This window comes from Megachile rotundata, chromosome 6 (assembly GCF_050947335.1).
Source record: "Megachile rotundata isolate GNS110a chromosome 6, iyMegRotu1, whole genome shotgun sequence".
In the NCBI taxonomy this organism is placed as follows: Eukaryota; Metazoa; Arthropoda; class Insecta; order Hymenoptera; family Megachilidae; genus Megachile; species Megachile rotundata.
This window is the reverse complement of record NC_134988.1, coordinates 11,982,773-12,010,570: the sequence shown is the minus strand read 5'-3', so window position 1 is coordinate 12,010,570 and position 27,798 is coordinate 11,982,773. Positions and strand designations below refer to the sequence as shown.

At 38.1% G+C, this 27,798-nt stretch overlaps 1 long non-coding RNA gene across 3 annotated transcripts; it reads right to left on the bottom strand.

Annotated features, from left to right (window-relative positions):
- Positions 1 to 516: 516 nt before the first annotated feature.
- On the bottom strand, positions 517 to 27,531 carry LOC143264584 (uncharacterized). 3 transcript variants are annotated; one of them, XR_013038362.1, is made up of 3 exons: positions 25,916 to 27,531; positions 1,692 to 1,883; positions 517 to 1,596 (listed from the first exon to the last, which is right to left on the bottom strand). It is a non-coding gene; the product is annotated as an uncharacterized LOC143264584 (long non-coding RNA). The 3 variants fall into 3 exon arrangements; XR_013038361.1 differs by having other exon boundaries at positions 1,692 to 1,875; XR_013038363.1 differs by lacking the exon at positions 25,916 to 27,531 and adding an exon at positions 11,128 to 12,187.
- Between the last annotated feature and the right edge of the window lie 267 nt (positions 27,532 to 27,798).

Genomic DNA, 27,798 nt, shown 5'->3' with positions numbered 1-27,798 from the left:
TCTCATATAAAAATTCTCATATGAAGATCCTCATATGAAGATTCACATATGAAGATCCACGTATAAAGATCCTCATATGAAGATCCACATATGAAGATCCTCATATGAAGATCCACATATGAAGATCCATATATAAAGATCTTCATAAAAAGTTTCTCGTAGAAAGATCTTCATATAAAGATCTTCATACAAAGATTCTCATACAAACATTCTCACATGAAGATCCTCATATGAACATCCACATATGAAGATCCACATATAAAGATCTTCATAAAAAGATTCTCATATAAAGATCTTCATAAAAAGATTCTCATACAAAAATCCTCACATGAAGATCGTCATATGAAGATCCACATATGCAGATCCTCATATGAAGATCTTCATAAAAAGATTCTCATATAAAAATCTTCATCTAAAGATCCTCATGTAAAGATCTTCATAAAAAGATTTTCTTTAAAAATTCTCATAAAAAGATCCTCATCGAAGGATCCTCGTTAAAGGACCTTCACCCAAAGATGTTGAAATTGTGGTAAGAGTTTGTAAAATCATTTTAGGTAAATTGAACATAAAAGATAAGAGAATAGCATTTGAAGTTTCAGGTAGCAGGACCAGAATTTAGAGTGCAAAATCTCGCATGGTGTCTCGCCGCTTGGAGCTTCTGTACAATTACAGATTAGCCACACTCACGAATCGGACCACCCGGATGGCTCTAATCGCCGTCAACTGCCTTGTATCTCAATTCGTCCTACGGAATATTGATTTTTTGTTGGGTTATTCTGTTTTTTCTGCGCGCTAAACCGAAACATCTAGCGATTGTAGATTGCAGTCGCCGCCGACCTAAAAAGCCCGAGAACGGTTGCAATTTCGTCGAAATCACCGATTCCATCAGGGTGGTCCGTAGACGCACCGTAGAATTTATACGGGAATTATACGAATTTGTAGAAACGTGTCTCTACAAATTTGAACCGAAACCGCTTCCTCGGTTTGAAATTATATGGGATTTAGGGGAAGTGCTTAATACGGTGATTAAACATTTTGAACCTGATATTTGCTAGTACGGCGGTAGTTGAAATATTTATTCGTATAATTGCTTGTCTCGCTTTGGGTCATTATTTCGTTATGGAAGATTAGGTATTTTATCTCATGTTGGGGTAAAATATGTTTAAAGATATATTAGAGTTGATGAAATTATAGAATTACATATTTTTCTAAATAATTTTATAGATGTTTTAATAAACTGCGTATGTGCAACCCTAACTGTTATTTTACATTATTGAAATCTTAACTCACGAATGACATGAAAAATTCAGATAAATTTAAAATTCATATCGCACCACCTCGATCATCAGCACACCTTGAGCAGCACACCTGATGACTATAATATTAATCACCAGGGTTCCTGAGTGAACTAATAATTTCACATAAGACACGAGAAGTGGAGTAGTTCGAGAGGTCCCCAAATTATGTCACCCATCGTTCGCATGAACCAAACCCAGTGCTTACGAAGCTCATTACATGCGGTCCCCTGCGAGCAACAAGTCGCGAAACGTGTTATCCCGGTGTACGGTAGCCCTCAATCTCGAAATTCAATTTACCCTGTGCGCATGTACACGCAAAGAAAAAAGGTTGATTAAATGAAGCCGTTGGTCCATTCATGTCTGCTGGATTCCCGAAAAAAGAGGACCTCTTACCGTTGCGATGGACTCGTCCTGGGACCATCAGCCCGGTCCAGGTAAAAACGTAATCGCCGACCAATTGTCATAATTACGGAATACTCGGTGCTCATCCATCCTTGCATCCGGGTGCACGTACGAAAATCCTGATGCATGCGTATCCAGGGAACCCAGCGAACGGTGTGGTCCTTCATTTCGCCACCTGTCCACCTCGACAAATGACCGTGTAGAGAGTGAGTTTGGGCTGATAACAACTGTCCGGTTAAAAGGAAATTAGGGACGATGGCGGACGACGAAAACCCGCCGCCTCAAGGATCAAAGGATAATCTGCTGTCATTGCGGAGGATGTATAATGGGCCACCATGCACGTATTTCATCCTGTCGGAGGGATGAAGAAATTGTGTGGACCTTGCGAAATTACGTGACGGGATGGGTTGACGGGAGATGGGTGCAATGCAGGTTACTGTGGGTTAGAATGGAGCTAAATTCGTGTTTAACATGGGGAAGTTAGGGAACTTCAATACTTTTTTAATTGAGTTGACACAAAGTACATAATATTCATATTCTTAAGTTGCTAGATGTATAAGCTGACAAATTATCAAGTTTACAAATGTTCAAATCTCCAACTCTCCAGATTTACCAAATCACCACAACCAGATCCACAACCCAAGTCCCCAAATCTCTCAATTCACCAGATTCCTAAGTTTCTAAGTGCCTAAATCTCCTAATCTATCAAATACTCAAGTACTAAGTCCTAAAACCTTCCAATCCACCGAATCACCAAATCTTCAAATCCCCAACTCTCAACTCCCCAAATCTCCAAATCCTCAAATTCTCAAATTCCCAAGTCACCAAATCCTTCCTTTCTGAAATACCCCCAAAGTCCCAAGTCCCCAAGTCTCAAACCCCAAAATCCCCAAGTTCCCAAATCCTAAAATCTTCCAAGTCCACCAAACCTCCAAGTACCAAGTCCTAAAATCTACCAACCCACCAAATCTTCAAATCCCCAACTCTTAATTCCCCAAATCTCCACATCCTCTAATTCCCAAATTCCCAAATCACCAAATCCTTGATTTTTGAAATGCCTCCAAATTCCCAAGTTCCCAAGTCCTAAACCCCAAAATCCCCAAGTTCCTAAATCCTAAAATCCCAAATTCTAAAATCTTCCAAATCTACCAAACCCCCAAATCTTCTGATCTCCAACCTTCAACCCCCTCAAATCTCCAAATCTCCAAATCCTCAAATTCCCAAATTCCCAACCCCCCAAATCCTTCATTTCTGAAATACCTCCAAACCCCAACACTCAACTCCCCAAATCTCCAAATTTCAAATATCCACATTTCAGCACCTAACCTCAAACATCTACTACCCTTTCCAAACCACAATTTCCAACTTATTTTCCCTGACTCGCAATCTATTCGTACACACATCAACATTTGTACGACTAATGTTCCGTGGGAAAGCAATCTTTGAAACTCAATGGAGTTTTACAACCCACCGATGGACAATCGTTGAAGCAAAGGCTCGTAACAGGTGTATCGGAGGTTTCCGGGTCATATCGCGTTATCGTGGTTCCGCGAGGCGGCGATATAGCCGAGAATATCGTCGAAACGATGGTGTCATCCGTGAACCACGCTTTTTACAGCGTCGATTAGCTTATCTCGAGCAGCGTAATGGCGACGCTCGTCTGACGACGTGAGCAAAAATGAACGTCGACGAGGACGAGGGACGCGAAGTACGAAAGACGTTTATCTAAAGTCGAGTGTTATGTGGTCAGGATAACCCGCGGTTGAATTGCAACGCGTCATAAAACGTCCCAATTGCTTGTGGACATGACTGCAATACTCGGCGCCAAGGTTTTTTTTGTTGGATAAAATGAAGGGAAAGGTGCGGCGATATAGTGTGTATTGAGATAAATTGTTCTTGGTATGTTGCTAAGTTCTTGCATTCACAGATACACTACTTCTGAAGTGTAAGTGTAAGGTGTAGGTAACAAGTTTCTGGACTTTCAAGTCACTAAATTTCTAAATTCTCAAACTTCAATGAGGCAAGGATCATAGCAGTCGAGGCTCTTGTAGAACCAATCAATCAATCGATGAATCAAATCTCAAATCCATGAATTCTTGTAGTTCTAAGTACGCAAACTTTGAGTTCTGAAACTTTCAAATTCTCATATTCTCAATTTCCTATGTCCTCAAATTCTCAGATCCCCAATTACCCACGTTCCCAAATTCTCAAATTCTGAAGTCTCTAAATGTACAAATCCCTACATGTCTAAGTTCCTAAATTTCTAACTCCTCATACCCCAATTTCCTACGTCCGCAAATTCCCAAATCCCCAATATTCTACGTCCCCAAATTCTCAGATCCCCAATTTTCTATGCCCCCAAATTCTCAAATCCCCAATTCCCTACGCCCCCAAATTCTCAAATCCCCAATTTCCCAAACCCCCAAATTCTCAACCCCCCAAATTCCCAAATTCTCCAATTCTCAGTTCCCCAATTTCCTATGCCCCCAAATTCTCAAATCCCCAATATTCTACGTCCCCAAATTCTCAGATCCCCAATTTTCTACGCCCCCAAATTCTCAAATCCCCAATTCCCTACGTCCCCAAATTCTCAAATCCCCAATTTCCCAAACCCCCAAATTCTCAACCCCCCAAATTCCCAAATTCTCCAATTCTCAGTTCCCCAATTTCTCAGGTCCCCCATTTCCTATGCCCAAAATTCTCAAATCCCCAATTCCCTACGTCCCCAAATTCTCAAATTCTTAATTTCCCAAGCCCCCAAATTCTCAACCCCCCAAATTCCCAAATCCTCCAATTCCCAAATCCCGAAATCCTCCAACCCCAACCTCCCAAATTTCTAAATTCCCAAATACAGCAAACAACTCCACCACTACTAGAACTATTCGCCCAACTGTCACACTCTAATTAACCTCGCGTGAAACTAAACGGTGACGCAACGCGAAACACCGCCGTCCCCGCGCCATCTCGTGAGGCACGCACAGTGCTCGAAACTGGGTGGTCAAGCAGCCAAGTCTTTCCTTATCTGCTAGCTGGACAAACGGGATCGGGAATTCCTGCGGCACGATCTCGAAAGGTGAACGACGAGGCGCGCCTCTTCGTATCGGAAATCGATACGGATCGTATACGGGACATCGCGTGAATAAGAAGCGGCCGATACCGGCCACTTCTGTGCTCTTTATTTGGCCCGGTGAGATTAGATAGTCGCTTTGTTACAGCAAAATATATTTCGTGAGATTTGCGGGTTGATTCGCGGCCACTCTGATTGGTCACCCTTCGACTTGTTCCTTCGACGTGGTCTGCTTGCTTTTTGTCTGTCGTTCGTTCGAATTGGAAATTTATTCAAATGCCTCGGGGCAAATGGCCGGAACCTAGGGAATGTATTTATTCCGGTATCTGAATTTTAAAATTGATTCATGCCACGGGAGGTGTTGGCGTGCTGGCCAAACGAATACAGCGAACCTCTGATGCAAGTTTTGGAAATTTTGTGGAAAATTGTTATTGTTTAGAGACAATTGTGACAGACAATATTTATGGTGTACATGTATTTTGAGCATGTTTTGTGACTTTGTATAAAGCTGTCTGTGTTCATGTGATAATATGTGTACATATGTGGCAATATTTATGGTACACATGTATTGTGTGCATATTTTGTGACTTTGTATAATGCTGTCTGTGTTCATGTGATAATATGTGTACATGTGTGACAATATTTATGGTGCACAAGTATTGTGTGCATATTTTGTGACTTTGTATAATGCTGCCTGTGTTCATGTGATGATATACGTACACATGTGATAATATTCATGGTGTACATGTATTGTGTGCATGTTTTGTGTCTGTATATAATGCTGTCTGTGTTCATGTGATGATATGTGTACATGTGATGATATGTGTACATGTGTGACATTGTCTTATAATCTTCTACCACAATTTGTCATTATAGTACATTGTTACTATGGTGATCATTGAATGAGGCATTCTATTGAATTTCTACTAGCATATTTTATTATCATAATCTTTACAACATAACCATGATTAATGACGTATTAATGTATCTACCATATCCTTACCACATAACCACAATCAATGATATATTGACGTATTGTATTGTTACTTTAATGTCACCATAGCAGCCCCTCATCATGTACCAACCTAACCTAACTATATAAAATAAAATATAAATATATAACAATAAATCTACCTACACATATTGTACATCGAACAAGTACATTCTAACAAATATGATCAACAAGTATGTTCGTATGTTATTAATCCACAAAGAATAGTTCGAACATCAAAATACCTGAAGATAAAGATCAAACGCGGAAGACAGGTTTAAACAAAGGGTAATTAAATGATGCGTAAAACGGAAGAAACCTCGCGTTCTCGGCATCGTTGTTTTTTTTTTATTACTTCCCGGTAGAAGTCGGCAGCATCTTCTCGTCGAGGCGTACCGCGTCAAGGCTCGTCATACGAGTTTTCTAATGCATCTGCTTCTAAGTAAACGGCAAGGAAAGAAGAGAAAAAAGGAAGAAGAAACGTGTCCCCGCAGCACGCTCTCCTGGAAAACGTGTTCAAGTGCACACGCGGTGCGACGTCAGGTCTTTCTACGATTCGTTAAGTTGTCTCACGACAGGCACACGAACGGCACGTAAAACAAATATCGCGGTCGACGGTTGACTTGATCAAATACCAGCGTATCTGTTAAAATAGGGTCAGCTGCACCTTATTAAATTCGTGACTGGGAAAATTAACCCGTTACTTCTTATGTTCTCTAGTTACTACTTTGGCTTTGAGTTTGGTTCGTGCTTTGGCAATTTTGTGAGTTGGGAATTTGGGGATTGAAGAAGATAGGGATTCATGGACTGAGGGAGTCTTTGGGGAACTGAGAAATTTAGGGATTTGAAAATGTAGGAAGGTTAGGGGTAGATACAGATGTTAGGGAATTTAAGGATGGGGGTTTGAGAAATTGCGAAGTGTACGATTTTGGGATTTGAGGAATTTGGGAATTTAGGGATTAGGGACATGGGCGATTAGGGGCATGGAAAGAAATTAGATGATTTAGAAAGGGAATTTGAAAGGTTTCGAAACTTGAGGATTTGGGGAGTTCAAAGTATGAGAAGTTTGAGAATATGGAAATATACTAATTTAGGGTTTGCAAAAATTGGTATGTAAGGTGTTTGGAAATGCAGGGATTGGAAGTTGGAAATTTGGAAACTTCAAAGTTTGGAAGCACAAGAATATGGCTACTTGAGAATTCAGGGATTTGAAGACTTGGAAATTACAGAAATTACAAATTTCAAAATGTGAGATTTTTCTGATCTGCAAACTTAAACATATGGAAATTTAAGAAGCTTGAAAGTGTAAAAATATCAGAAACTAGCAAATGCAAAAATCTGAAGAACAATAAACTTCATAATTACCGAATATCTAAACTCCAAAGTTCCACCTCTAAATTCGAAGAATTGCATTCTCACTAAACAACCTAACCTCATAACAACATATCTCTCAACATAACCTCAAAACTCTTCGTTCCACAATTCGACAAAACCTCTCCCTAAACACCAATTCGACAAAACCGTTTCTCTAATTAAAACACTTCCCTTTCCTCTAATTTTCCCTTACTTTCCTCTCCTCTCTCAAACAATAGCAACAGCTCTCATTACAATATAAAATGTCCTCCACTCCTTCGCGTTCCATTTTTCCCGACACGTGCCCGATAAAACGTAGACAGCCGTTAACGTGAGGCAAATTTTTTAGCAAGAGGACCGTATGTTCGTTGATAAACGAGCAGAAACGTGCTCTCCGAACACCGTCGTCAGATTAAACCGAAGGTGAGATGAAAACGTCAGCGAACGGTACGCCCATAGTTTTGCGTTACGTGTGCAGAAACACGTACGTACATCTGTCACGATCGATTAGCGATTAAATGCACGCGTTCTTCGATACGTGAGTTCACTGACGATTGTATTCTTCTTTTTCTTTCGCGGAACTTTACGCGAAACACACACACGTTCGATTGGTATATGAAAATGCACGTAATTGGGTGGATTCGATTGAATGTTTCATGCATTTGTACGTCATGTTCCGGGAGAATTTAATAGAATTTAGCAGAATTTGACGCTTTGTGTAAGGTGTTAAGGTTGGAGGCGGTTGGGGATTTTAGGGATTTGAGGATTTGGGAATTTGGAGATTTGGGATTTTGGAAATTTGAGAATTTGGGGGCGTGGGAATTTGGAAATTTGGGAATTTGAGGGCGTGGAAATTTGGGCACGTGGGAAATTGGAAATTTGAGAATTTGAGCGCGTGGGAATTTGGAAATTTGAGAATTTGGACGCGTGGGAATTTGGAAATTTGAGAATTTGGGCGCGTGGGAATTTGGAAATTTGAGAATTTGGGCGCGTGGGAATTTAGAAACTTGAGAATTTGGGTGCGTGGGAATTTGGAAATTTGAGAATTCGGGCGCTTGGGAATTTGGAAATTTGAGAATTTGGGCGCTTGGGAAATTAGAAATTTGAGAATTTGGGCGCTTGGGAATTTGGAAATTTGAGAATTTGAGCGCTTGGGAATTTGGAAATTTGAGAATTTGGGGGCGTGGAAATTTGGAATTTTGAGAATTTTGGCGCGTGGGAATTTGGGAAAGGCGGGAATTGGGAAATGTGGAATTGGGAAATATGGAATTGATAATGGTGGGAATGTGGAATTGTAGAAATGTGGAATTGCAAAATGTATTTTCATTGCCAACATAAAAACAGTAATCGAATCTCACATAACCCAAATCCCCATCTCCAAATTTCCATATCATCCATTCGACTAACTCATACCCGGTCATAAAACGTTCCGAAATATCGTTTCAAAGCTTTACGAGGCATCGTTAGAAAGTTTGACGTACGGAAGACCGCGAAAGCCAGGTTTCCTGTGTTCCACGTCATCGGTACAGATAAAAGGTAGTTGGAGTTAGGAACGGAATTTTTTTTCTCTAAATGGCTCCATCAACGCGTAGGAACACCTTGATGGACGAGAAACTTAATCTCGAAGAAGAACGCTGTTATCTAGGGTTGAAACTGCGCGACGTATGGTATCTAACCCGGCTGAGACAACATTTGAGGAAACTTAGAACCTGAGCGCAGGTAGATATACACGTCCAGAACCGCTCCTCTCTGCTCTGGGAAAGTCAAACAGTCAAACAACCACGCGCACCAAGTGTTGACTCGCGGCATACATTTGGTAGGAACACTTCCCCTTCGCCTCGCAAGACAAACAACCTGTCGCGATAATGATACACCGGATAACGACAGATAAAAGTGCATTGGGCGGACAAAATATATTGGTAGCGTTTGATTCGATCGTATTGCTTGCAAGACTTTTTGGAGATCTTTGAAGTTCAACTTACCTTCAACGTTCAACTTTGACGGTAACATTAAATTTTTTAGTAAAATATATTTGTATTAATATAAAATATATATGAGGAAGATCGATTGATGGCTAGAATGTTTCATCTGGAGGTTTCTTCAATTTGATCTTGGAGAGGAGAACATTTTGTTATACTCTTTAGAAGACATTGCCATGTATGCGCACTTTGTTATCACATATTTTAATGAACACATAGGTTGATGTTTAGTTAAGGATAGAACCTCTAAACTTCATTAGGAGATTTTTTGAATTTGAACTTGAAGAGAGGAACATTTCATGGTTACAATATGTGTAACACATACAGTGTCCCAATACAATATGTTCACACATCATTCACATATGTGTCAATAAGTAAATCAGTCAGATATTGAATGTATAATAGAAAAAAATTTCTGTTTCAAATCTTTTGATTCAAACTTGAAGAGAGGAACATTTCATGGTTACAATATGTGTAACACATACAGTATCCCAATACAATATGTTCACACATCATTCACATATGTTTCAATAAGTAAATTAGTCAGATATTGAATGTATAATAGAAAAAAATTTCTGTTTCAAATCTTTTGAATCAAACTTGAAGAGGTGAACATTTCATGGTTGGAATTTGTGTAACACATAGAGTGTCCCAATAAAATATTCACACATGACCACATTAGTCCAAAACGAAAATGTACACACACCTTCATGGATAACATTATCTTAATGTTTGTTAATTTTTAAGCTTTGAAGATTGAACTTATCAAAATGTTCATGTGTCCAAATCTCCCAAACGCAGAATTTTTCCAAAAGTGCAATCAGCTCCGTTCACGAAAGTTCCCTTAGGGAATTCGGAAACGACTTCAGCGTGGGTGCACGCGAGAATCTCAGCTCCAAGAGGAGGACAAACAGCTGGCAGAGATGAAATAAATAAGGACACGAGAGGTAGAGAAGACACCGACGATTCATTCCCACAATTAAGCAACCGTTCCTGTGCCCTGGCCTTCGAATTCGTCCTTAATGAAGGATAATCACGTTTAATTGCCCGCCCTGGGGCGTTAGGAGCACCCTAGGGCCAGGATCTCTGACAGTGTTACCAACAGTTTCGTGAGACCATCTTCAGGCTCTTTGCTGCCTCTCGCAATTAGTAGAGCTAGGTCAAAGGAAACATTAACGACTTCGGTTCCAGCTAAGCTCGTACTTTCATCAAAGATGGCTCGGGGGAGTTGGTTCAATTTCATTCGAGCACCGTGGTTTTTTTTTCGTCGATTGCGGGTTTCTTAATTTGATCAGTCGAAGTGGAGCTTTGGAGATTGAAAATTGAGGAGTGAAGATTGAGGATTGAAGATTGAGGATTGATGATTGAAGTGTTTGAACAGGTGCTTTGATTTATGGACCGTTGAGGCTCTGAAGGTGAAGTTGATAGTTTGCGTGATTTTGATGTATTTGAGATCAGTGAACTGAACATTTGTTACTTATGATTTGCAATTTACATTTATCAAGTATATGTAGATATTCTAATGTTTTTATGATCTTGAAATATTTAAGTCGAGTTACTTCAGAGAATATTTGCAATTCAATTTGATCTAAAATCTTCATGATCCTCTTCTATATATGCAAGATACTCTGATAATTTTATATAAACTAACCTAAGAACGAGACATAGATTAAACTGAACATTAAGTCAGTTTAACTTTGGAAGTCAGGTTAAGTCAGGTTAACTTTGCAACTGATCTAGATTAACATAATTAAATTATCTTATAAAATCGACTAACCAAACCTTGCCTTCAGAGTCCACATTTCCACCTACAAATCTACATGAACGACACATACGAACAAACACCACACGTCAAACTTGAAATCAAAATGGTCGACACCAAAAACCAAGATCTTAAATAAATGTACATACTACTAAAACTCCTATGTTGCTCAAAACATTCCTCCAAAGTCATAATTCACAATCAACCATCTCTCAACCAGCGCCAATATTGAATTTTCGTCTACAGCTGATTATCACCAAAGAAGTCATATTTACCGATTGTCGGCACGTATCATCGGTTCATCAAGCCGACGAAAATCCCGGAACGTCCTTGATTGAGCTGTGATCGTTGTCAGACGAAGCTCAGAGGTCGTCAGCGTCTAATTGCGCGGATAAGCGCTGTAATTCCGCGGCACGGACGGAAAGTCGTAGCGTGTCAACGGTTTTAACTGCGATGTAAATCATTCCGATAAGTATCACGCCGCTGTGTGCTGCCGCCACGTCGAGCCGCGAGTAAGGTCGCGCCACGGTATTCCTCTTTCGTTGTGTTGTACTTAATCATTTTCATACAAGTCGAGGTCCTCACTCTTTTACTTTTTTCTTCTGATTAATTTGACGGGTTCAGTCGGTCGGATTTGTACATTCGGATGATCAAGTCGGAGAATTGAAATTGGGAGGATGATGATGGATTTGTAGCTTGACGTTCATGGTTTTGTTTGATGCAGAAGAGAGTTGGGTGCATTTGGTAGATGGGAAGATGGTTAGGTCAGGTTAATTAGGTTCACTCTCGTTTTAAGTATTAGCTGTGATTTAAAGGGGGATCTTGATAAGTGGTGGTAAGTTGGGAATTGGCAGAAGAAATTTGAGGTATTGGAAATTTGGGAAGTTAGGGAGTGTGAAGCTTGAGAAGTTGGAAGAGAGTTGGGGGACTTGGAGATTGGGGAACTAAGAGAGTTGGAAGCTTGCAAATTTGGGAACTTGGAAATCTGGTAATTTGGAGATTTGAGAAATTAGAAATTTGTAGAGTTAGAGGTATGGAACCTTGAGAGTTGGAAATTTAGAGATATGGAACCTTGGGAGTTGGAAATTTAGAGGTATGGAACCTTGAGAGTTGGAAATTTAGAGGTATGGGACCTTGAGAGTTGGAAATTTGGAGATATGGAACCTTGAGAACTGGAAATTTGGAGGTATGGAACCTTGAGAGTTGGAAATTTAGAGATATGGAACCTTGAGAGTTGGAAATTTGGAGGTATGGAACCTTGAGAGTTGGAAATTTAGAGATATGGAACCTTGAGAGTTGGAAATTTAGAGCTATGGAACCTTGAGAGTTGGAAATTCAGAGATATAGAACCCTGAGAGTTGGAAATTTAGAGCTATGGAACCCTAAGAATTGGAAATTTAAAGCTATGAAACCTTGAGAATCGGAAATTTACAGATCTGTAACCTTGAGAATTAAAAATTTAGAAATATAAAACCTTGAAAATTAACCCTATGCCTACCCATACACCTAACCAAACTCCGCATCCTCAAATATGTATCCTCCACAATGACCATATCCACGGTTTCTTAACGGTGTATATTTCAAATCTCTTCGAACGATCTCGCTCGTTGAACAAGCAAGGCACGAACAGGAGCGAGCGACAATTCGGCGTAACATTCGAGCGGAAATTGCGCGTGCACGCGATAAAACGCGGCTGAAATCGAATCTTTCTAACGGATTACGGTGGCCGTCCATAAAATTCAAAGTTAACGCGGCAGGAACAGCCGGTCGTAGCCCACGCGTTTCTACGTTCTGAAACATGAGTATCCTGGCGGTAGCGGCAATCGGCCGCATTAGAGGCGACACTAGATCCGAGTATGCGAATTTTTTACCTCTTCTCCGTTTCCGTCGTAACAGATACTTATACCTACGTGCCGTATTTACGGTACTTTCAATGCGAATTCCTTTCTTAATGTTCAGAAAGCCGTTTGAGACGCTCGTCGAGCAACTTGCCTGCGGTCATCATGATTTTCCGAGACGAGGAAAATCTGATCTGAAGTTAGAATTCTATGTAGGTTCATCTTCTGGACGATGCTTTTATTTAACCCTATTAATAAGGAAGTTCGAATTCTTTTTCAGTTGAGAAGTTTTGATTGACTGCAGGAATGCAAGATTAAATTTTTAAATCAAACTTGAAAATCTGAAGGCTGCGTCTCAAACTTCCAAATCTGAAGGCTGACATTTCTTGATACAATACTTTCTTGCATAAGATAGCTGTATTTATACATAGACCCTCTAATTTGAGACCTGAAGAACTTCACTAAATTCAACAACTGAAAACTTGCAAATTTTATATAAATATATAAAGACCAATTATATGATGATAATTTAACAAATTTGATTTCGAAATTTAGAACAGTAAAATAAAAAACGAATTAACGTCACAAGACCACTCATCTCCCATAAAGTGATCCTCAAAGATAGGCCTCCACTAATGGCGACAAATATTAATTGTCCGCATAGACGAGCATAAATAGTCGAACTCGTCGCGGCAATTCGAGGGTGTTCATAAATAAGGTTGGAAGTATGATTTGGCCCGATAACCACCTCGAGGGTAATTAAAATCCCCAGGGTAGTTGTAAGTCGCTTCGCAGTACAGCCTGGAAGGAATGTTAGAGGGAATATTTATATGGAGGACCAAAGAGAGGTGGAAGCCGAGGTTAGGCGGTCGCGTGGTGTCTCGAACCTTTCCTTTTTCCCTTCTTCTTCTTCGTCCTTTCTGCGCCGCGAGCAATCACCATGAATCACGGCTTAGAATCGACACACGGACTTTCACGGGGTGGTTTGAAGCGCGTGGCTCCCGCCGTGGAACTTTTGTTGCTCCCATTGGAAATGCCATGATTCGACGGGTTTCTTATTGGACACGCGCTGAGAAATGAATTTCTCGAGCTTTCGAACCGCCAAGAAGGATTGAGCTATTGTTGCTGACTCAAAAGAAAACCTCCAATCGAATAAAGAATTTTTAATTTATTTGCTGCTCCTCTTTCTGACGAATATAACCGAAATTATTATTACAGATCATTATTATCGCGGACTGATAAAATAGTCTCTTTAATAACCATCTTGAAAGAATCTGTATATCTTAACTGGACGTACACACACTTAATTTGAAATTAAAAATAAACAGATAAGTCGATATTCTTTATCAGTGATCAAAAATCAGCACGGACTTTGAGAAAGTGTCTTGACAAATAAACTTGTAAATAAAAGCTTATTTCGACTAGCTTGTCGAAACTCATAAACAATTTAATCAGGCAGGTAAAAATAAATTCTACAAAATTAAAATTTATTTTAATTAACATCATCAACAGAAAAGAAAACGTTCAAACTAATCAGGCGAGTTACAAAAATAAATTCTATAAAATTCAGACCAGCTAAAATATTTATTTTAATTAACATCCTTAAAAGAAAAGAAAACATTCAAACTAATCAGGCAGATTACAAAAATAAATTCTACAAAATTCAGACCTGTTACAATATTTATTTGAATTAACATCCTCAACAGAAAAGAAAACGTTCAAACTAATCAGGCAGGTTACAAAAATAAATTCTACAAAATTCAGACCTGCTAAAATATTTATTTTAATTAACATCTTCAAGAGAAAAGAAAACGTACAAACTATTTAATTCAATCATGTTAAAAAACAACTTTCAATATCGAAATTTCATGAAAAAACAGTGTAGCACAATTTTCAATTACCTCCGAATAATTTCGCAAAGAGAAACTCTCGGTAATCGCCGCGAGAATCCGAAGGAACGAGTTTCACGAAACGCTTTATCCGATATTTATTATCGTTTCCGAGGAATTACATTCTTTCGTTGGCTCTTAAATAAGCTTTGGTACCAGACGATAGTAGCACCTAACAACTTACGACGAAAGACAGCGGACGTTCAGCTGGTTAGGAGGGAGTCGCTCATTAACTCGTACCGTTAATGATAATTGTATGGAAATATGAAATATATGTAATGCAATATGCAGCTCGTTACAATACCGGTTCCCTACGATGCACTTACAAATACTGTACTTTAAGATCTTTTGTATTTCCACAAGTTTCCATTTTGGTCATTTTCGTATTTCATTTTAATGAATTGAGGACAAATTTTTTGTAATCATTTCTGTAGTTCTGTATAAGTTTTAAGTTCAAGTTCTTTGATTATTAATTTTTCGTGTTTTAATGAATTGAAGTAAAATATTAGACTCTAAAAAGTTTGAGCAATATTTGTTTGTATTTTGTATGATAAAAGTTCTTCGTCCTTGATGAACAATTTTGCGAATTTCATTATAGTAAATTAAAGTGAAGTTTTATATTATATCTGAGGAATTAGTTGTAATTATTGTATGTATTTCCTACTGTATCTCCTACTGCAGTTCTTCGTTCTTGATGAACAATTTTTTATACTTCATTATAATAATCTAAAGTGGTGTTTTATATTATATCTGAAGAATGGGTCACAATTTTTGTATGCATTATAGTTAGTTTAAATAAAAATTTCTTTAGTAATGTAGAATTTGAAGAATTGTAAACACACACATTATTAAATACATAAATCATAAATAATGGAGAATTATCCATCATCCAGCAGTTGCATCCCACCCCCATCAAGCAAAAAAGTCATCCAAGGCAACCCAAAGATCTCGTAGCTCGTTCAGCTCGGTTAATCCGATGAATTATTATCATTATCGTTAATCAAGCAAGAAGGCGATTGGTCCGTTCGCACGATCCTCCAATAATTTTGTATCGGTCATTAGGCTTATAGGCCAGGAGAATTTATCGATGACTTACGGTGGATCAAAGTGTGGTAATTATTCGCGGCACGAGGAAAATAATCGGTTAGCTGATTGCTCAATCTCCCTATAGTACTCAGGATCCTGGATGTTCCTTGATGATCGTTCATCCCCAAAAATCGTCCACGTTGATCCCCATTGAGCCGACTTTTAATTTGCGCATTAGCGGCCTTATATACGCCCGACAATTAGTCCCCATCGATGGCCTCATTAATATTCCCGGGACGCGCCTCTGCCAACCGCCTAAATGCAATTTCCCCCGTGACGTCGCACGATCGACACGATCTCGCGATTATGTCGATCGATCATCGCTTCTGGTCGGCGGGCGAGGACTGAAGTCGATTAAAATCAAGTCCGTGCTCCTGGGAGTATTTAGCGACCTTAGTGAGAAAGTGAGGCTGCTGAGTCGACGAGCTTCGACGACCATTTTTTGCATCGGCGAAAAAGTGTGACTGATTTACGATCGAATTATTAAGCCGTTAATTGAGTCAGTTCCCCATTCGGACAGATTGCATGGATAATAAAGGATGAATGGAAATGAGTTTTATCGGGTTATTAACGATCGAATGGTGTAATGCAATTTTTGTACTTAATTTATACAACGTTGCGCAAACAGTGGGACTCTTAAGAGTGGGATACGTTGGAAGGGTTATTTGTAATAAATTGTTGCAAATGTGTAGGAAATTATATTCTAGATTTATGATATAAAAATAATTTGATATAATCTAACTTCTCATATTGTAATGACAAGTCGGTGACGTCCTCATAGTATAATATTATTATAGTAATAATGTTCCAAATCCTTCATTTCCCACATCTCAAAATTCTCAAATTACTGAGTTACTAAGTCTAAGTCTAACTCCCCCGAATCCCAAATCTTCAAATTCTCAAATTATTAAGTTTCCACTTTCTCCGAATCCCAAATCTCCAAATTCTCAAATTACGAAATTTCCAACCCCCGAATCCCAAATCTCCAAATTCTCAAATTACGAAATTTCCAACCCCCGAATCCCAAACCTCCAAATTCTCAAATTATTAAATTTCCACCTTCCCCGAATCCCAAATCTCCAAATTCTCAAATTAGGAAATTTCCACTTTTCCCGAATCCCAAATCTCCAAATTTTCAAATTACGAAATTTCCACCTTCTCCGAATCCCAAATCTCCAAATTTTCAAATTACGAAATTTCCACCTTCCCCGAATCCCAAATTTCCAAATTCTCAAATTATGAAATTTCCACTTTCCCCGAATCCCAAATCTCCAAATTCTCAAATTATTAAATTTCCACCTTCCCCGAATCCCAAATCTCCAAATTTTCAAATTACGAAATTTCCAACCCCCCGAATCCCAAATCTCCAAATTCTCAAATTACATAATTTCCAACTCCTCCGAATCCCAAATTTCCAAATTCTCAAATTATGAAATTTCCACCTTCCCCGAATCCCAAATCTCCGAATTCTCAAATTACGAAATTTTCAAGCCCCCGAATCCCAAATCTCCAAATTCTCAAATTACATAATTTCCAACTCCCCCGAATCCCAAATCTCCAAATTCTCAAATTACTAAATTTCCACCTTCCCAAATCCTCAATCTCCAAATTCTCAAATTACTAAATTTCCAACTCCCCCGAATTCTAAATCTCCAAATTCTCAAATCACTAAATATCCAAATACAACAAACTACCTTCACTATCCTCAAATTTAAGTCTATTTGTAGCGAATTGTAACTTTCCTCAGTTGTCTCAAAATTAAACTACTTAAATAATTCCTACCAATGCTTTATAACATACATGTTTCAAGAAAGGCAGTAAATATTAGCCAAACACTCGAACACATAAATTAGCTATGAAAATGGTATTCGTTCACACATGACGTACTCGCAGTCCATAAGCGAGTTAAACGATCGACTTCCGCGATTCGTTGGACACGTTCGAGGTTTCTACTTTCCAAAGCTCGCGAGCCGGTTCCTATCGTGAAGCTGATTCCACGAAGAAGGAAGCGTCGAGGCTGACAAGAGGCTACTGACACGGTTCGATGCTTCCTGGGCCGTGGCAGACTTCCGCTTTTGATTTCTGTATCGGAGGACAGGTGGCCGTAGGAGTCTCCCGCTTGGCCATCGGTTATTTCCGCTTTTGACCCGGCTTTCCCTTCAGATTTGCATTCGATGCGTGCTGCACTTGTCGCGCATCGCGACGCAACAGGAAATTCGATAATTAGCCACGCTTGCGGACGAATTTCAAGGGCGGACGGACAATGGTTGTGGTTTAAATATGTGTGAAGCCGTTAGGTTGTATTTCTTTTAGCAAGGTTTATTCTGAAATTTTATAAAACATTTACTGATGTGGGAATTTTGGAAGTGTGGAACTTTGCGTTTATTATATTTTGCAATTTTTTATTTTTAGAACTTTGAAACGTAAGAATACTTTTAACAGTGAGATTTGGAAGGTCTTGTGCTTTTTGAGATTTTGGAATTCTATAATATTCATTCTTTGAAACTATGTAACATTGAATTGTAGAAATTTAGGAATTTTTTAATTGAAAATCTTTGAAACTTTGTACCTTCAACCCTTGAAACCTTGGACGTCCATGACTGAGAATTTGTAAAATTTTATTACAATTGAACATTATTAAAAATTATTACAAATTCTGCCAATACTTCCTTTCCTTTCTGCAATAAATAATAAATCTCCAAACAATAAATCTCCAAAAAATCCCATACTAATCATGCTAAATACCCCTCATCGCAACTTCCTGTTTACAAAAACAAGGGTAAACGATAAATACGAAACGAAATGGAGCGTAAGGTGCAAAAAGGTTAAAGCAATTTAGCCCGATAGCAGAAAAATGTTTGAACCCTAGCAAAACCAACAAGGATTTAACCGAAGCGTGTGTTACCTGTCGAAATGGCTGTCACGCTTCGACAAGGCCGCCCCCTTTTAACTTTTAACGTTTCCTGCGGCAGGAAACCTCGGCCCGATGAGTTTTAGAGGGTTAGAAACCAGGGAACATCCCTTCCTGTTACGGAATGCTTCCTGCGCTTCCGTGTCAGGTTCCGTTGTTGTATAACGATGAAATATAAACAGGTGCATCTGTTTCCATCCAACGTCCGGACATAACCTCATTTGTAAATGTGATTCCTTGTGCACGTGCAAACTTTAACCGTTTCGTTAATCTTTTAGATCGAGGTTTTTGATACTGGTGGTAGTGAAATGATAATTAACTTGTAGAATCAGTGTTTGAGTTTATTTAAGTTTAATGGAAGATCTTGCAGCAAGTGATTTTTTATATTTTTGAGTTTTTTTGGAGACTCAGTGTGTTTATTATTTTGTGTTAGGTTGAGGAGATAGGGTTTTGATTCCTATTGTATTTTTTTAAGATGTTCAAGTTATTTTTTATAGTTATAAATGTTTGAACTTGTTTGATGTATTATGTTTGTACTATTAAAATAATTGTGGTACTAACAAATATCTATTTTATCTATCTTGCATATATTACATACATTGCATATATTTAAAATAGACTACATTCATCTATTTTATAATTCAGAATACAATTATATGGTACAATACAGAATATGTTTAATTAGGAGACTTCTGTATGTATAATTAAATGAAACAATTTTCGACTTAACCTTGTTAAGTTAAGTTTAATAACCAAAGTACCAAATAAAAACCAAAAAAACCTTCCCATAAAATATTTCCATAATCTTGACATCATACTCAAAAAATATTTCCCCAATCTTGATATCATACTTAAAAAACACATCTCCCCAAAAATTCTGTTCATTCCAACACGAAAGATCCAGTGAACCAAAGAACATAATCCAGTGACACAGATTTGCCAACCGCGAATACCTAACAGTACACATATCCATCTACAGTTGCATGCTTCGCTATTTCCAACCGCAAAACAGGGGAAAAAAAAGAAGAAGGAAGATGGAAGAGAAATTTGCGCTTGTATATACCTTCCTGTTGCAAAACAGCCGCACTTCCGCGGAAGGAAACAGGTCCTGCTATTACGCACAGCTGCATCTGCCTCGAATTAAATCTCGAGGCGCATATGCAAGCGAGCACCGATTTCCAGCAACAGGTTTCATTTAATAAACCACCGCTGGAAAGCCTCCCAGCGGTTACGTAAGCGGATCCGTAATAACGGATCACCGACAAATACATTCCTTCTTCTTTATTTTGTTTTGACCGTTTTGAGTCGGAATATTTTTGTGCTTGTCGCTTTTTGGGGGGTTATGGTTGGGAAGGGAAGAGGGATGAGGAGAGGACTGGTAATTTATGGGTTTTTTGGGGGGGTTATTGAGGGTGAGTCTTAGTAATTATTCTTGGATTTTTGAATTTCAGGTTCTACATTTCGGAATTCTCTATTTCTACATCTCCAAATTCTCAAATTTCTAAATTCCCACGCGCTCTAATTCCCACGCCCCCAAATTCTCAAATTTTCAAATTCCCACGCGCCCAAATTCTCAAATTTCCAAATTCCCACGCGCCCAAATTCCCATGCCCCCAAATTCTCAAATATCCAAATTTCCACGCCCCCAAATTCTCACGCGTTCAAATTCTCAAATTTCCAAATTCCCACGCCCCCAAATTCTCAAAGTTCCAAATTTCCATGCCCCCAAATTCTCAAATATCCAAATTTCCACGCCCCCAAATTCCCACGCGTCCAAATTCTCAAATTTCCAAATTTCCACGCCCCCAAATTCTCAAATTTCCAAATTCCCACGCGCCGAAATTCTCAAATTTTCAAATTCCTACGCGCCCAAATTTCCACGCCCCCAAATTCTCACGCGTTCAAATTCTCAAATTTCCAAATTCCCACGCCCCCAAATTCTCAAAGTTCCAAATTTCCGTGCCCCCAAATTCTCAAATATCCAAATTTCCACGCCCCCAAATTCCCACGCGTCCAAATTCTCAAATTTCCAAATTTCCACGCCCCCAAATTCTCAAATTTCCAAATTCCCACGCGCCCAAATTCCTACGCCCCCTAATTCTCAAATTTTCAAATCCCCACACCCCCAAATTCCCACGCTCTCAAATTCTCAAATTTCCAAATTTCCACGCCCCTAAATTCTCAAATTTCCCAATTCCCACATCCCCAATTTCTCACTCTTCGAAATCCCTACCCCCCCTAAATTCTCACCTTGTAAAATCCTCAATCTCCCCAATCCCGAGTCCCTAAAATACCCATACTTCCAAAAGTCCAAATCCCCAAATTTCTGACCAACCCCCCATCTCCATCAGTCTCTCCCAGTCTCTCCCTATCTCCCAGCTCTTCCCACACCGCTCCAGAAAATCAATCTTCACAAAAACCGAAGTCCTCGTATTTGAACAGACCTTCAGTAAAAATACAAAGCGATTTCGCAAGAGGATTAATGTACGCGTAATGTCAAGGATAACTCGTGCGTTACAAGGCGAGTTTTGTCGGCAGCTGCAGCTCGACACCTCGCAAAAAGGCGGCATAAATCGAATCGGTCGGATGATCGGGGACCGAGTCTCGCTGCCTCGAACAATGACAAATGACATAATGAATCGTGCAAATCGATCGGCGCGGAAAGATTAAGATAAATTATGTAAGAATCCAAGAATTGCTTCGAGAAATCGCATTACCGTTGCGCTTAACCGAGAACTGGTTTAACGTCGGTGTAAATCGCGATCGAAAGCGCATCTCGTTGGCTTGATCGATAAACGCAGCTGCTGTTAGAGGACAAAAACCTATACGAACGATTGTCGGTCATACCGATTTAATTATGATTTATTCGGCTGTAAATGGACGCTAACAGAGAGCCCGGTTCGTTTGGTTGCGAAAGATCGGTTTACAAATGACTCGATCGGTGCTTAGCCCTTTGCTTGACACGCAACTTTCGACACCTTGTTAATAAATCAACGGGTAATTGCTCGGTACGGGTGTCCCAGTTTCTTCTTCTTGGTCTTTTTAGGAGGAAAGCACCGGAGATGCGAAAGATTAAGTTTACTTCGAAGGTGAATTACATTGTTTGCTGTCGGAGCGAAAGGGTGGTTTATTTTAAACTTCCGAAAATTCAATATTTTATTGGTATTATTTGGGATATATTTTTTGATAAGCTGTTTCATTTGACTGAACTTTAAAAGTGGAGGTGAATTATGGTTTTAGAATAATTTACCTCTTTGAGTGACAAGGGTGGTTATCCCTAAGACTGTTCTTTTTTTACGAATTTTTTTTAGAATCGTTGAAGTTGTGATTGTGTAACTATTTTTTTACATTTGTTAGAGAAAATGTTGCAGATATTGTTATGTAACAATCATGATTATCAATAGATTTTTTCAACTGGATTTACTATTTTAACTTCTCGATCATTCAACGCTAAATTTTGTATAAAATAATAAATAATTAATAAATACAGTAAATACAGGCTTCGGACAGCATTGCAATATAACGTATCAATATAATGTATCGAAGTAAAAATTTATAAATTAACGAGTATCCATAATAACCGCAATTTCAAGATGGCTGACTACCCACGTGTTTCTGCCGCAACATCGTGTAAAACACCCGAAAATAATTTCTGCAAACAGTATAAAAATGTCGTTACATCTGTGACATCGACTTAAGCACAGTATTTAATTTAAACACCAATTATAACACGCTAAATTATAGCCTGTCAAAGATGATGAATATTCAATAATTATTAACATTGAATAGGTTGTTCCGAAGGAGTATACAAATGTTAAAGCAGCAAAGGTGCCAAATAAATTTATCGCAATAAACTTTCTGATTTATGTATAATGAAGAACTAAAGGTGTAAAGAAAATAACAGTGGATAATTATGAACTCCGCGTGCAGCTTTATGGAAGGTGTATAATTATATGCAAGGTGTTCGTTAAGTGAAATCCCATCGTACAAAACCGATGAATGAAAGTTTATCTTTCTTGCGTCATTCGAGGCAGGATAAGCGAAACAATTTCGTACGATACACTTGTGATTTATTACTTTCTTATATAAAAATAACTCGAGGAATACGACGTATCTTGAGGAGGCATATCGAGAGAAATATAAAATTATTTAATGTAAAATTGTTGGGTAACTTTTTTTTGATATTAGACTATCAATGAGTGGATACGGTAATTGTGGAGTAATGTGGTTATCACTTTGGGTTATTTAATTTTATTTGCGAAAGTATCAAAGTTGGACATACATGTATAATAAAGGACATATATAAAGAATAGATATATGAACAGATACATGTATATAAAAAATTGATTGATTGATTGATCTTATATAGGCCTCGATTGCTATGATCATTGCTCCATGTATAACAAATATAGAGATATAGAAGCAATTCTACATATGATTCCAATATTGTTTTGTCATGGAAAGATTTCAATATCACCTGCATCAAATTTTTGCAATTGAAAAAATTTTTATAATATCAAAATTTGTGGGTTGTTTCTTTGTATCAGGAATTCGAGTCTCAAAAAGCTCAAGCTATGTCAAAAATTGTTACCTAACTGTTCTGAAGCTTCTAAAGTCTATCATTATGAAGATTGTAGGTCCTAGAACTTCATATTGTAACTTCTTCAAAATTATCAAGTTTTGAAGATCATAAATAGTATATTCTACATATGCATATAAGTAAACTCTATTAAGCATGATATACTCTCTATTAATTTTGAAACATTAAGGTTCCACAGCTCTGCATCCCTTAGGTACTTCTAAAATCCAAAAATAATTGAATCTCCATAATTATAAACTTCTAGTCCAAAAATTTTAAGATACTGAAGCTCTTAAATACCAGAATACTCATATTTTAAAGTCCTAATGTTTCAAATTATAAATCTAAAAAATTTCAAAATAGCAGAATTCACCACACCCAAAAATTCCAGCTCCAAAATTCCAATGTCCCAGTACCAAAATGATAAAGTCTCAAATCTCTTAAATCCCAAAATCCTCTAATTTTGAAGTCATAATCCTTCAAACCCTAAGTCCCTAAAATCCCCAAACAGCAATATTCCCAAAGTCCCAAAGTTCCAAATATTCTTGAAGTCATAATCCTTTAAACCCTAAGTCCCTATATCCCCAAATAGAAAATCCCCAAAATCTTAAAGTCTCAAAGATTCTTGAGGTCATAATCTCTCAAATCTTAAATCTCAAAGTCCCCAAATAGTAAAATTCCCAAAATTCCAAAATCTCAAAGATTCTTGATGTTATAACCTTCACACCCTAATCCCTAAAATCCCCAAATAGTAAAATTCCCTAAATTCCAAAGTCCCAAGCCCAAAATCCTAAAATTCCAAAGTCCCAAAGATTCCTGAAGTCGTAATCTCTCAAATCCGAAATCTCGAAGTCCCCAAATAGTAAAATTACCAAAATCTTGAAGTCCCAAAAATTCTTGAGATTATAACCTTCAAACCCTAAATCCCAGAAATCCCCAAAATCTCGAAGTCCTTCCCCTAATATCCCAAAAATCTTAAAGTTCCCTTCAGCCATGATCCCTCAAATCCTAACTCCCTAAATAATAAAACCCCCAAAACCTCGAATTCCTAACCTCAAAATCCCGAAGTCCTAACCTCAAAATCCTGAATTCCCAACCTCAAAATCCCACGCTCGACTCCCTCCCACAAACCCAGAAACTTTTCAACAGCACAATCATAATTCCGTTGAAAAGCTGGAGGCGAGAATTCCACGTTGTAGCGCGGCTCTTTTGCCACGCGATAACCTTTGCACGCGGCTTCAGTCTCGATTCACTCGACTAACGAGTGTGCGCCCGTTAATAAGTGTTTACGTGTCGCCGGAAGATAAATCGCGAACGCCTGCTTCGTGTGGGGCTGCGATAACTTTCTAGTACGAGCCTCGGTGCTGCGTGCAGAAGCGCACGAGCTTCAATCGTTATCGGCAATTCACGATACGCCGCTATGATGCATTGATCGACTGCTGTTCCCTTGTCAATAAAGTCCTCGTGAACCCGAGGTCGGCTCCAAATGTCTGCACGATATCAAGTCCCTGCCTTAGGCTGAACGATTGCCGAACATTTTCAACTCTTACAGCTTTGTGCGGTTGACGTTTGACGTTGTTGAGTCTCGCTGCTTCTGCGATATGAAGTTGTTCTTTTTTATGCGACGATTGCTGGATCATGGACTTCTGAGAAAGTGTGGCTTCGGTTGAAATGTTCGACTTTGGTCGCTGGAATTGAGGGGCATTTCGTAACCGATTTTGTGGGAATTTAGGAATCATATCCAATGATTTTGTGGGAATTAGCTCTCTACTTCTCAAGTGTCCAAATTTCTCCATTTCCCAAATGAACTCTAAAATATATTCATAAACTTCAAAAGTTCCAATGATTTTGTGGGAATCATCTAATGATCCTATCATTTCCAATGATTCCCACAAAATCACTGGAAATTATAGGATCATTGGACGATTCTCACAAAATCACAGGAAATGATAGGATCATTGGATGATTCCCACAAAATCATTGGAAATGATAGGATCATTGGATGATTCCCATAAAATCATTGGAAATGATTGGATCATTGGATGATTCCCACAAAATCATTGGAAATTTTAAAGTTTATGAATGTATTTTAAAGTTCATTTGGGAAATGGAGAAATTTGGACACTTGGGAAGTGGAGAGCTTGGAAACGTGAAAACTTGAAAATGTGGAAACATGAGAAATTAAAAGTTTGTAAACTTCAAAACGTAGAATTGTAGAAATGTTCAAAGGTAGAATCACAGAAAGGTAGACACGTGGACAGATAGAAATGTGGAAAGGTAGAAACGTTGAAAGGTAGAGAGGTAGAAACATTCAAAGGCAGAAACGTTGGAAAGTAGAAACGTTGAAAAGTTGAAACGTTAAAAGGTAGAAACTTAGAAAGATAGGAAAATAAGAGTATAAAAAGGTAGAAAGATAGAAACTTCGAAACGTAGAAACTTCGAAATGCAGAAATTTCGAAACATTGAAACGCCGAAATGTAGAAACTCAGAAACGTAAAAACTTAGAAACGTAACAACTTAGAAGCGTAAAAACTTCGAAACGTAGAAACTCAGAAGCGTAGAAATTTTGAAACGTAGAAACTTCGAAACGTAACAACTTAGAAGCATAGAAACTTCGAAACGTAGCAACTCAGAAGCGTAGAAACTTCGAAACGTAGAAACTCAGAAACATAGAAACTTAGAAATGTAGAAACTTCGAAGCGTCGATACTTCGAAACATAGAAACTCAGAAACGTGAAACTTGAAAATGTGGTAACTCACCGATTTAAAAATCCAAAAATTCGCGACAAATACACAAATTCCAAAACATGAAAAATTAAAAAACTCCGAAACTTGAGAAATTGATAATATCAACCCACAAACAATACAATATATCAATCACGTGAGATCTCCCTACTAGTTAACACAAAGCGACCACGACTTAGTCACGAAAGACCATCACTATTTTGCGCAGTAACTGAACAACGTTAAAACTTGTTTACCAGAAGTTCACGCGACGCGCTAATGCAAAACAGTCGGTCAAAAAAATCCGAGGAAACAAGAAAAGAACGGACGTACCATAATTATGAAACTCTGTCCCGTCGTACGACGTAGTAAAATTCTTTTTTCTTTCAGATCGAATCATGCAGCAATACGAAATTCGAAATTTCTCGTGCCTCTTTCACGAGGCGTAACCTCCTCAATTCTATTCTTCTTTTTTTCTCGAAATTACAAGCGATTAATTAACTCCGGTGATAACATTGCTTCGTTCTCTTTTTTCAACTACTACAAGTGCCAGATCGTGAACCGTCTCGAGTCTTTAGAAAGGTTTAGATTGCATGTACGATCATCAGGGGTTATCACAGTCGATATAACTTCGGAGTTTTCCTTCCTGAGATTAGATTAACTCTCGAGAGCGTTCTATTTCGATAATTTCCGCCGTCTTTAATCCTCTTTTTTTTCGGATATTCTACTTGTAATCAACAGTCCAAGAACGTGAAATCGATATTCGATTCGACGTTTTGCAATGACTTCCACAGAATTCTGAGATTGTTCTGTTCTTTCTTTTGTGAAGAAAAATGCTAATATTATCGATTTTCCTTTTAGTAAAACCTGAGTAGGTATGTAGCTTCTCCTAGAGTTTAGATTACCTGAATTTCGCTAATTTCTTTAAATTTTATACTTCACTATTGCATACATATTCTTTGCTTACAATTCTCTCAGATACAATTCTTTCAGGTAAAATTTTTTAGGTCCAAAAGCATCATATATGTGAAAAGTTCAAGTTTTTCGATTTTTTAAATTTTTTCCAGCCAAAGCTTGAACCCATGATTCATTCGAATTAGAGTACATAAATACCTTTGTTTCGGTGTTTCGCTTATGACCGACGTATTTAACAAGCCACACGAGGAACGTTAACTGCTGAAACGAGCTGGAAAGCGCTTCGTTAGTACGCTGTATTTCACGAATACTTAATTACCCTCGACTCCACTTCAGCGCAGATACAAATAATCGTAAAGTCAGCGTATATATTAATATTGTACGTGAACTATTAATGCGGCCTCACCTGGCCATGTCGGACGTTTATCGTCTTCAATTTATTTTTCCCGCGACGCCCACCGACGATAAATTTCAACGAGCTATACGCTTTTCGCGTATTTATTATCGTGTTACGTTTATGTTCTCCTTTCATGTTTTTCCTTTTGAGATACTCTTTTTTCTCGATATCGATATAATTTAACATCTGATGAAATTCGTTTTACACGAATATGAACAATTTGTGGTAGGTTAGGTTATATCCATTCCTATTTTTACGAAGATATAATTCAACATCAGATAGAAGTCCAAATATGGACATTTTGTAATAGGTTAGGTTACATCGATTTCTATTTGTATGAAGATATAATTTGACATCGGATAAAATTTGTTCAAGTATGAATAATTTGTAACTGGTTAGGTTACGTCAATTTCTATTTTTATGAAGATATAATTTGACATCAGATAAAATTTGCTCAAGTATGAACGATTTGTAACTGGTTAGGTTACATCAATTTCTATTTTTATGAAGATATAATACATCAGATAAAATTTATTCAAATATGAATAGTTTGTAATTGGTTAGGTTACATCAATTTCTATTTTTATGAAGATATAATTTGACATCA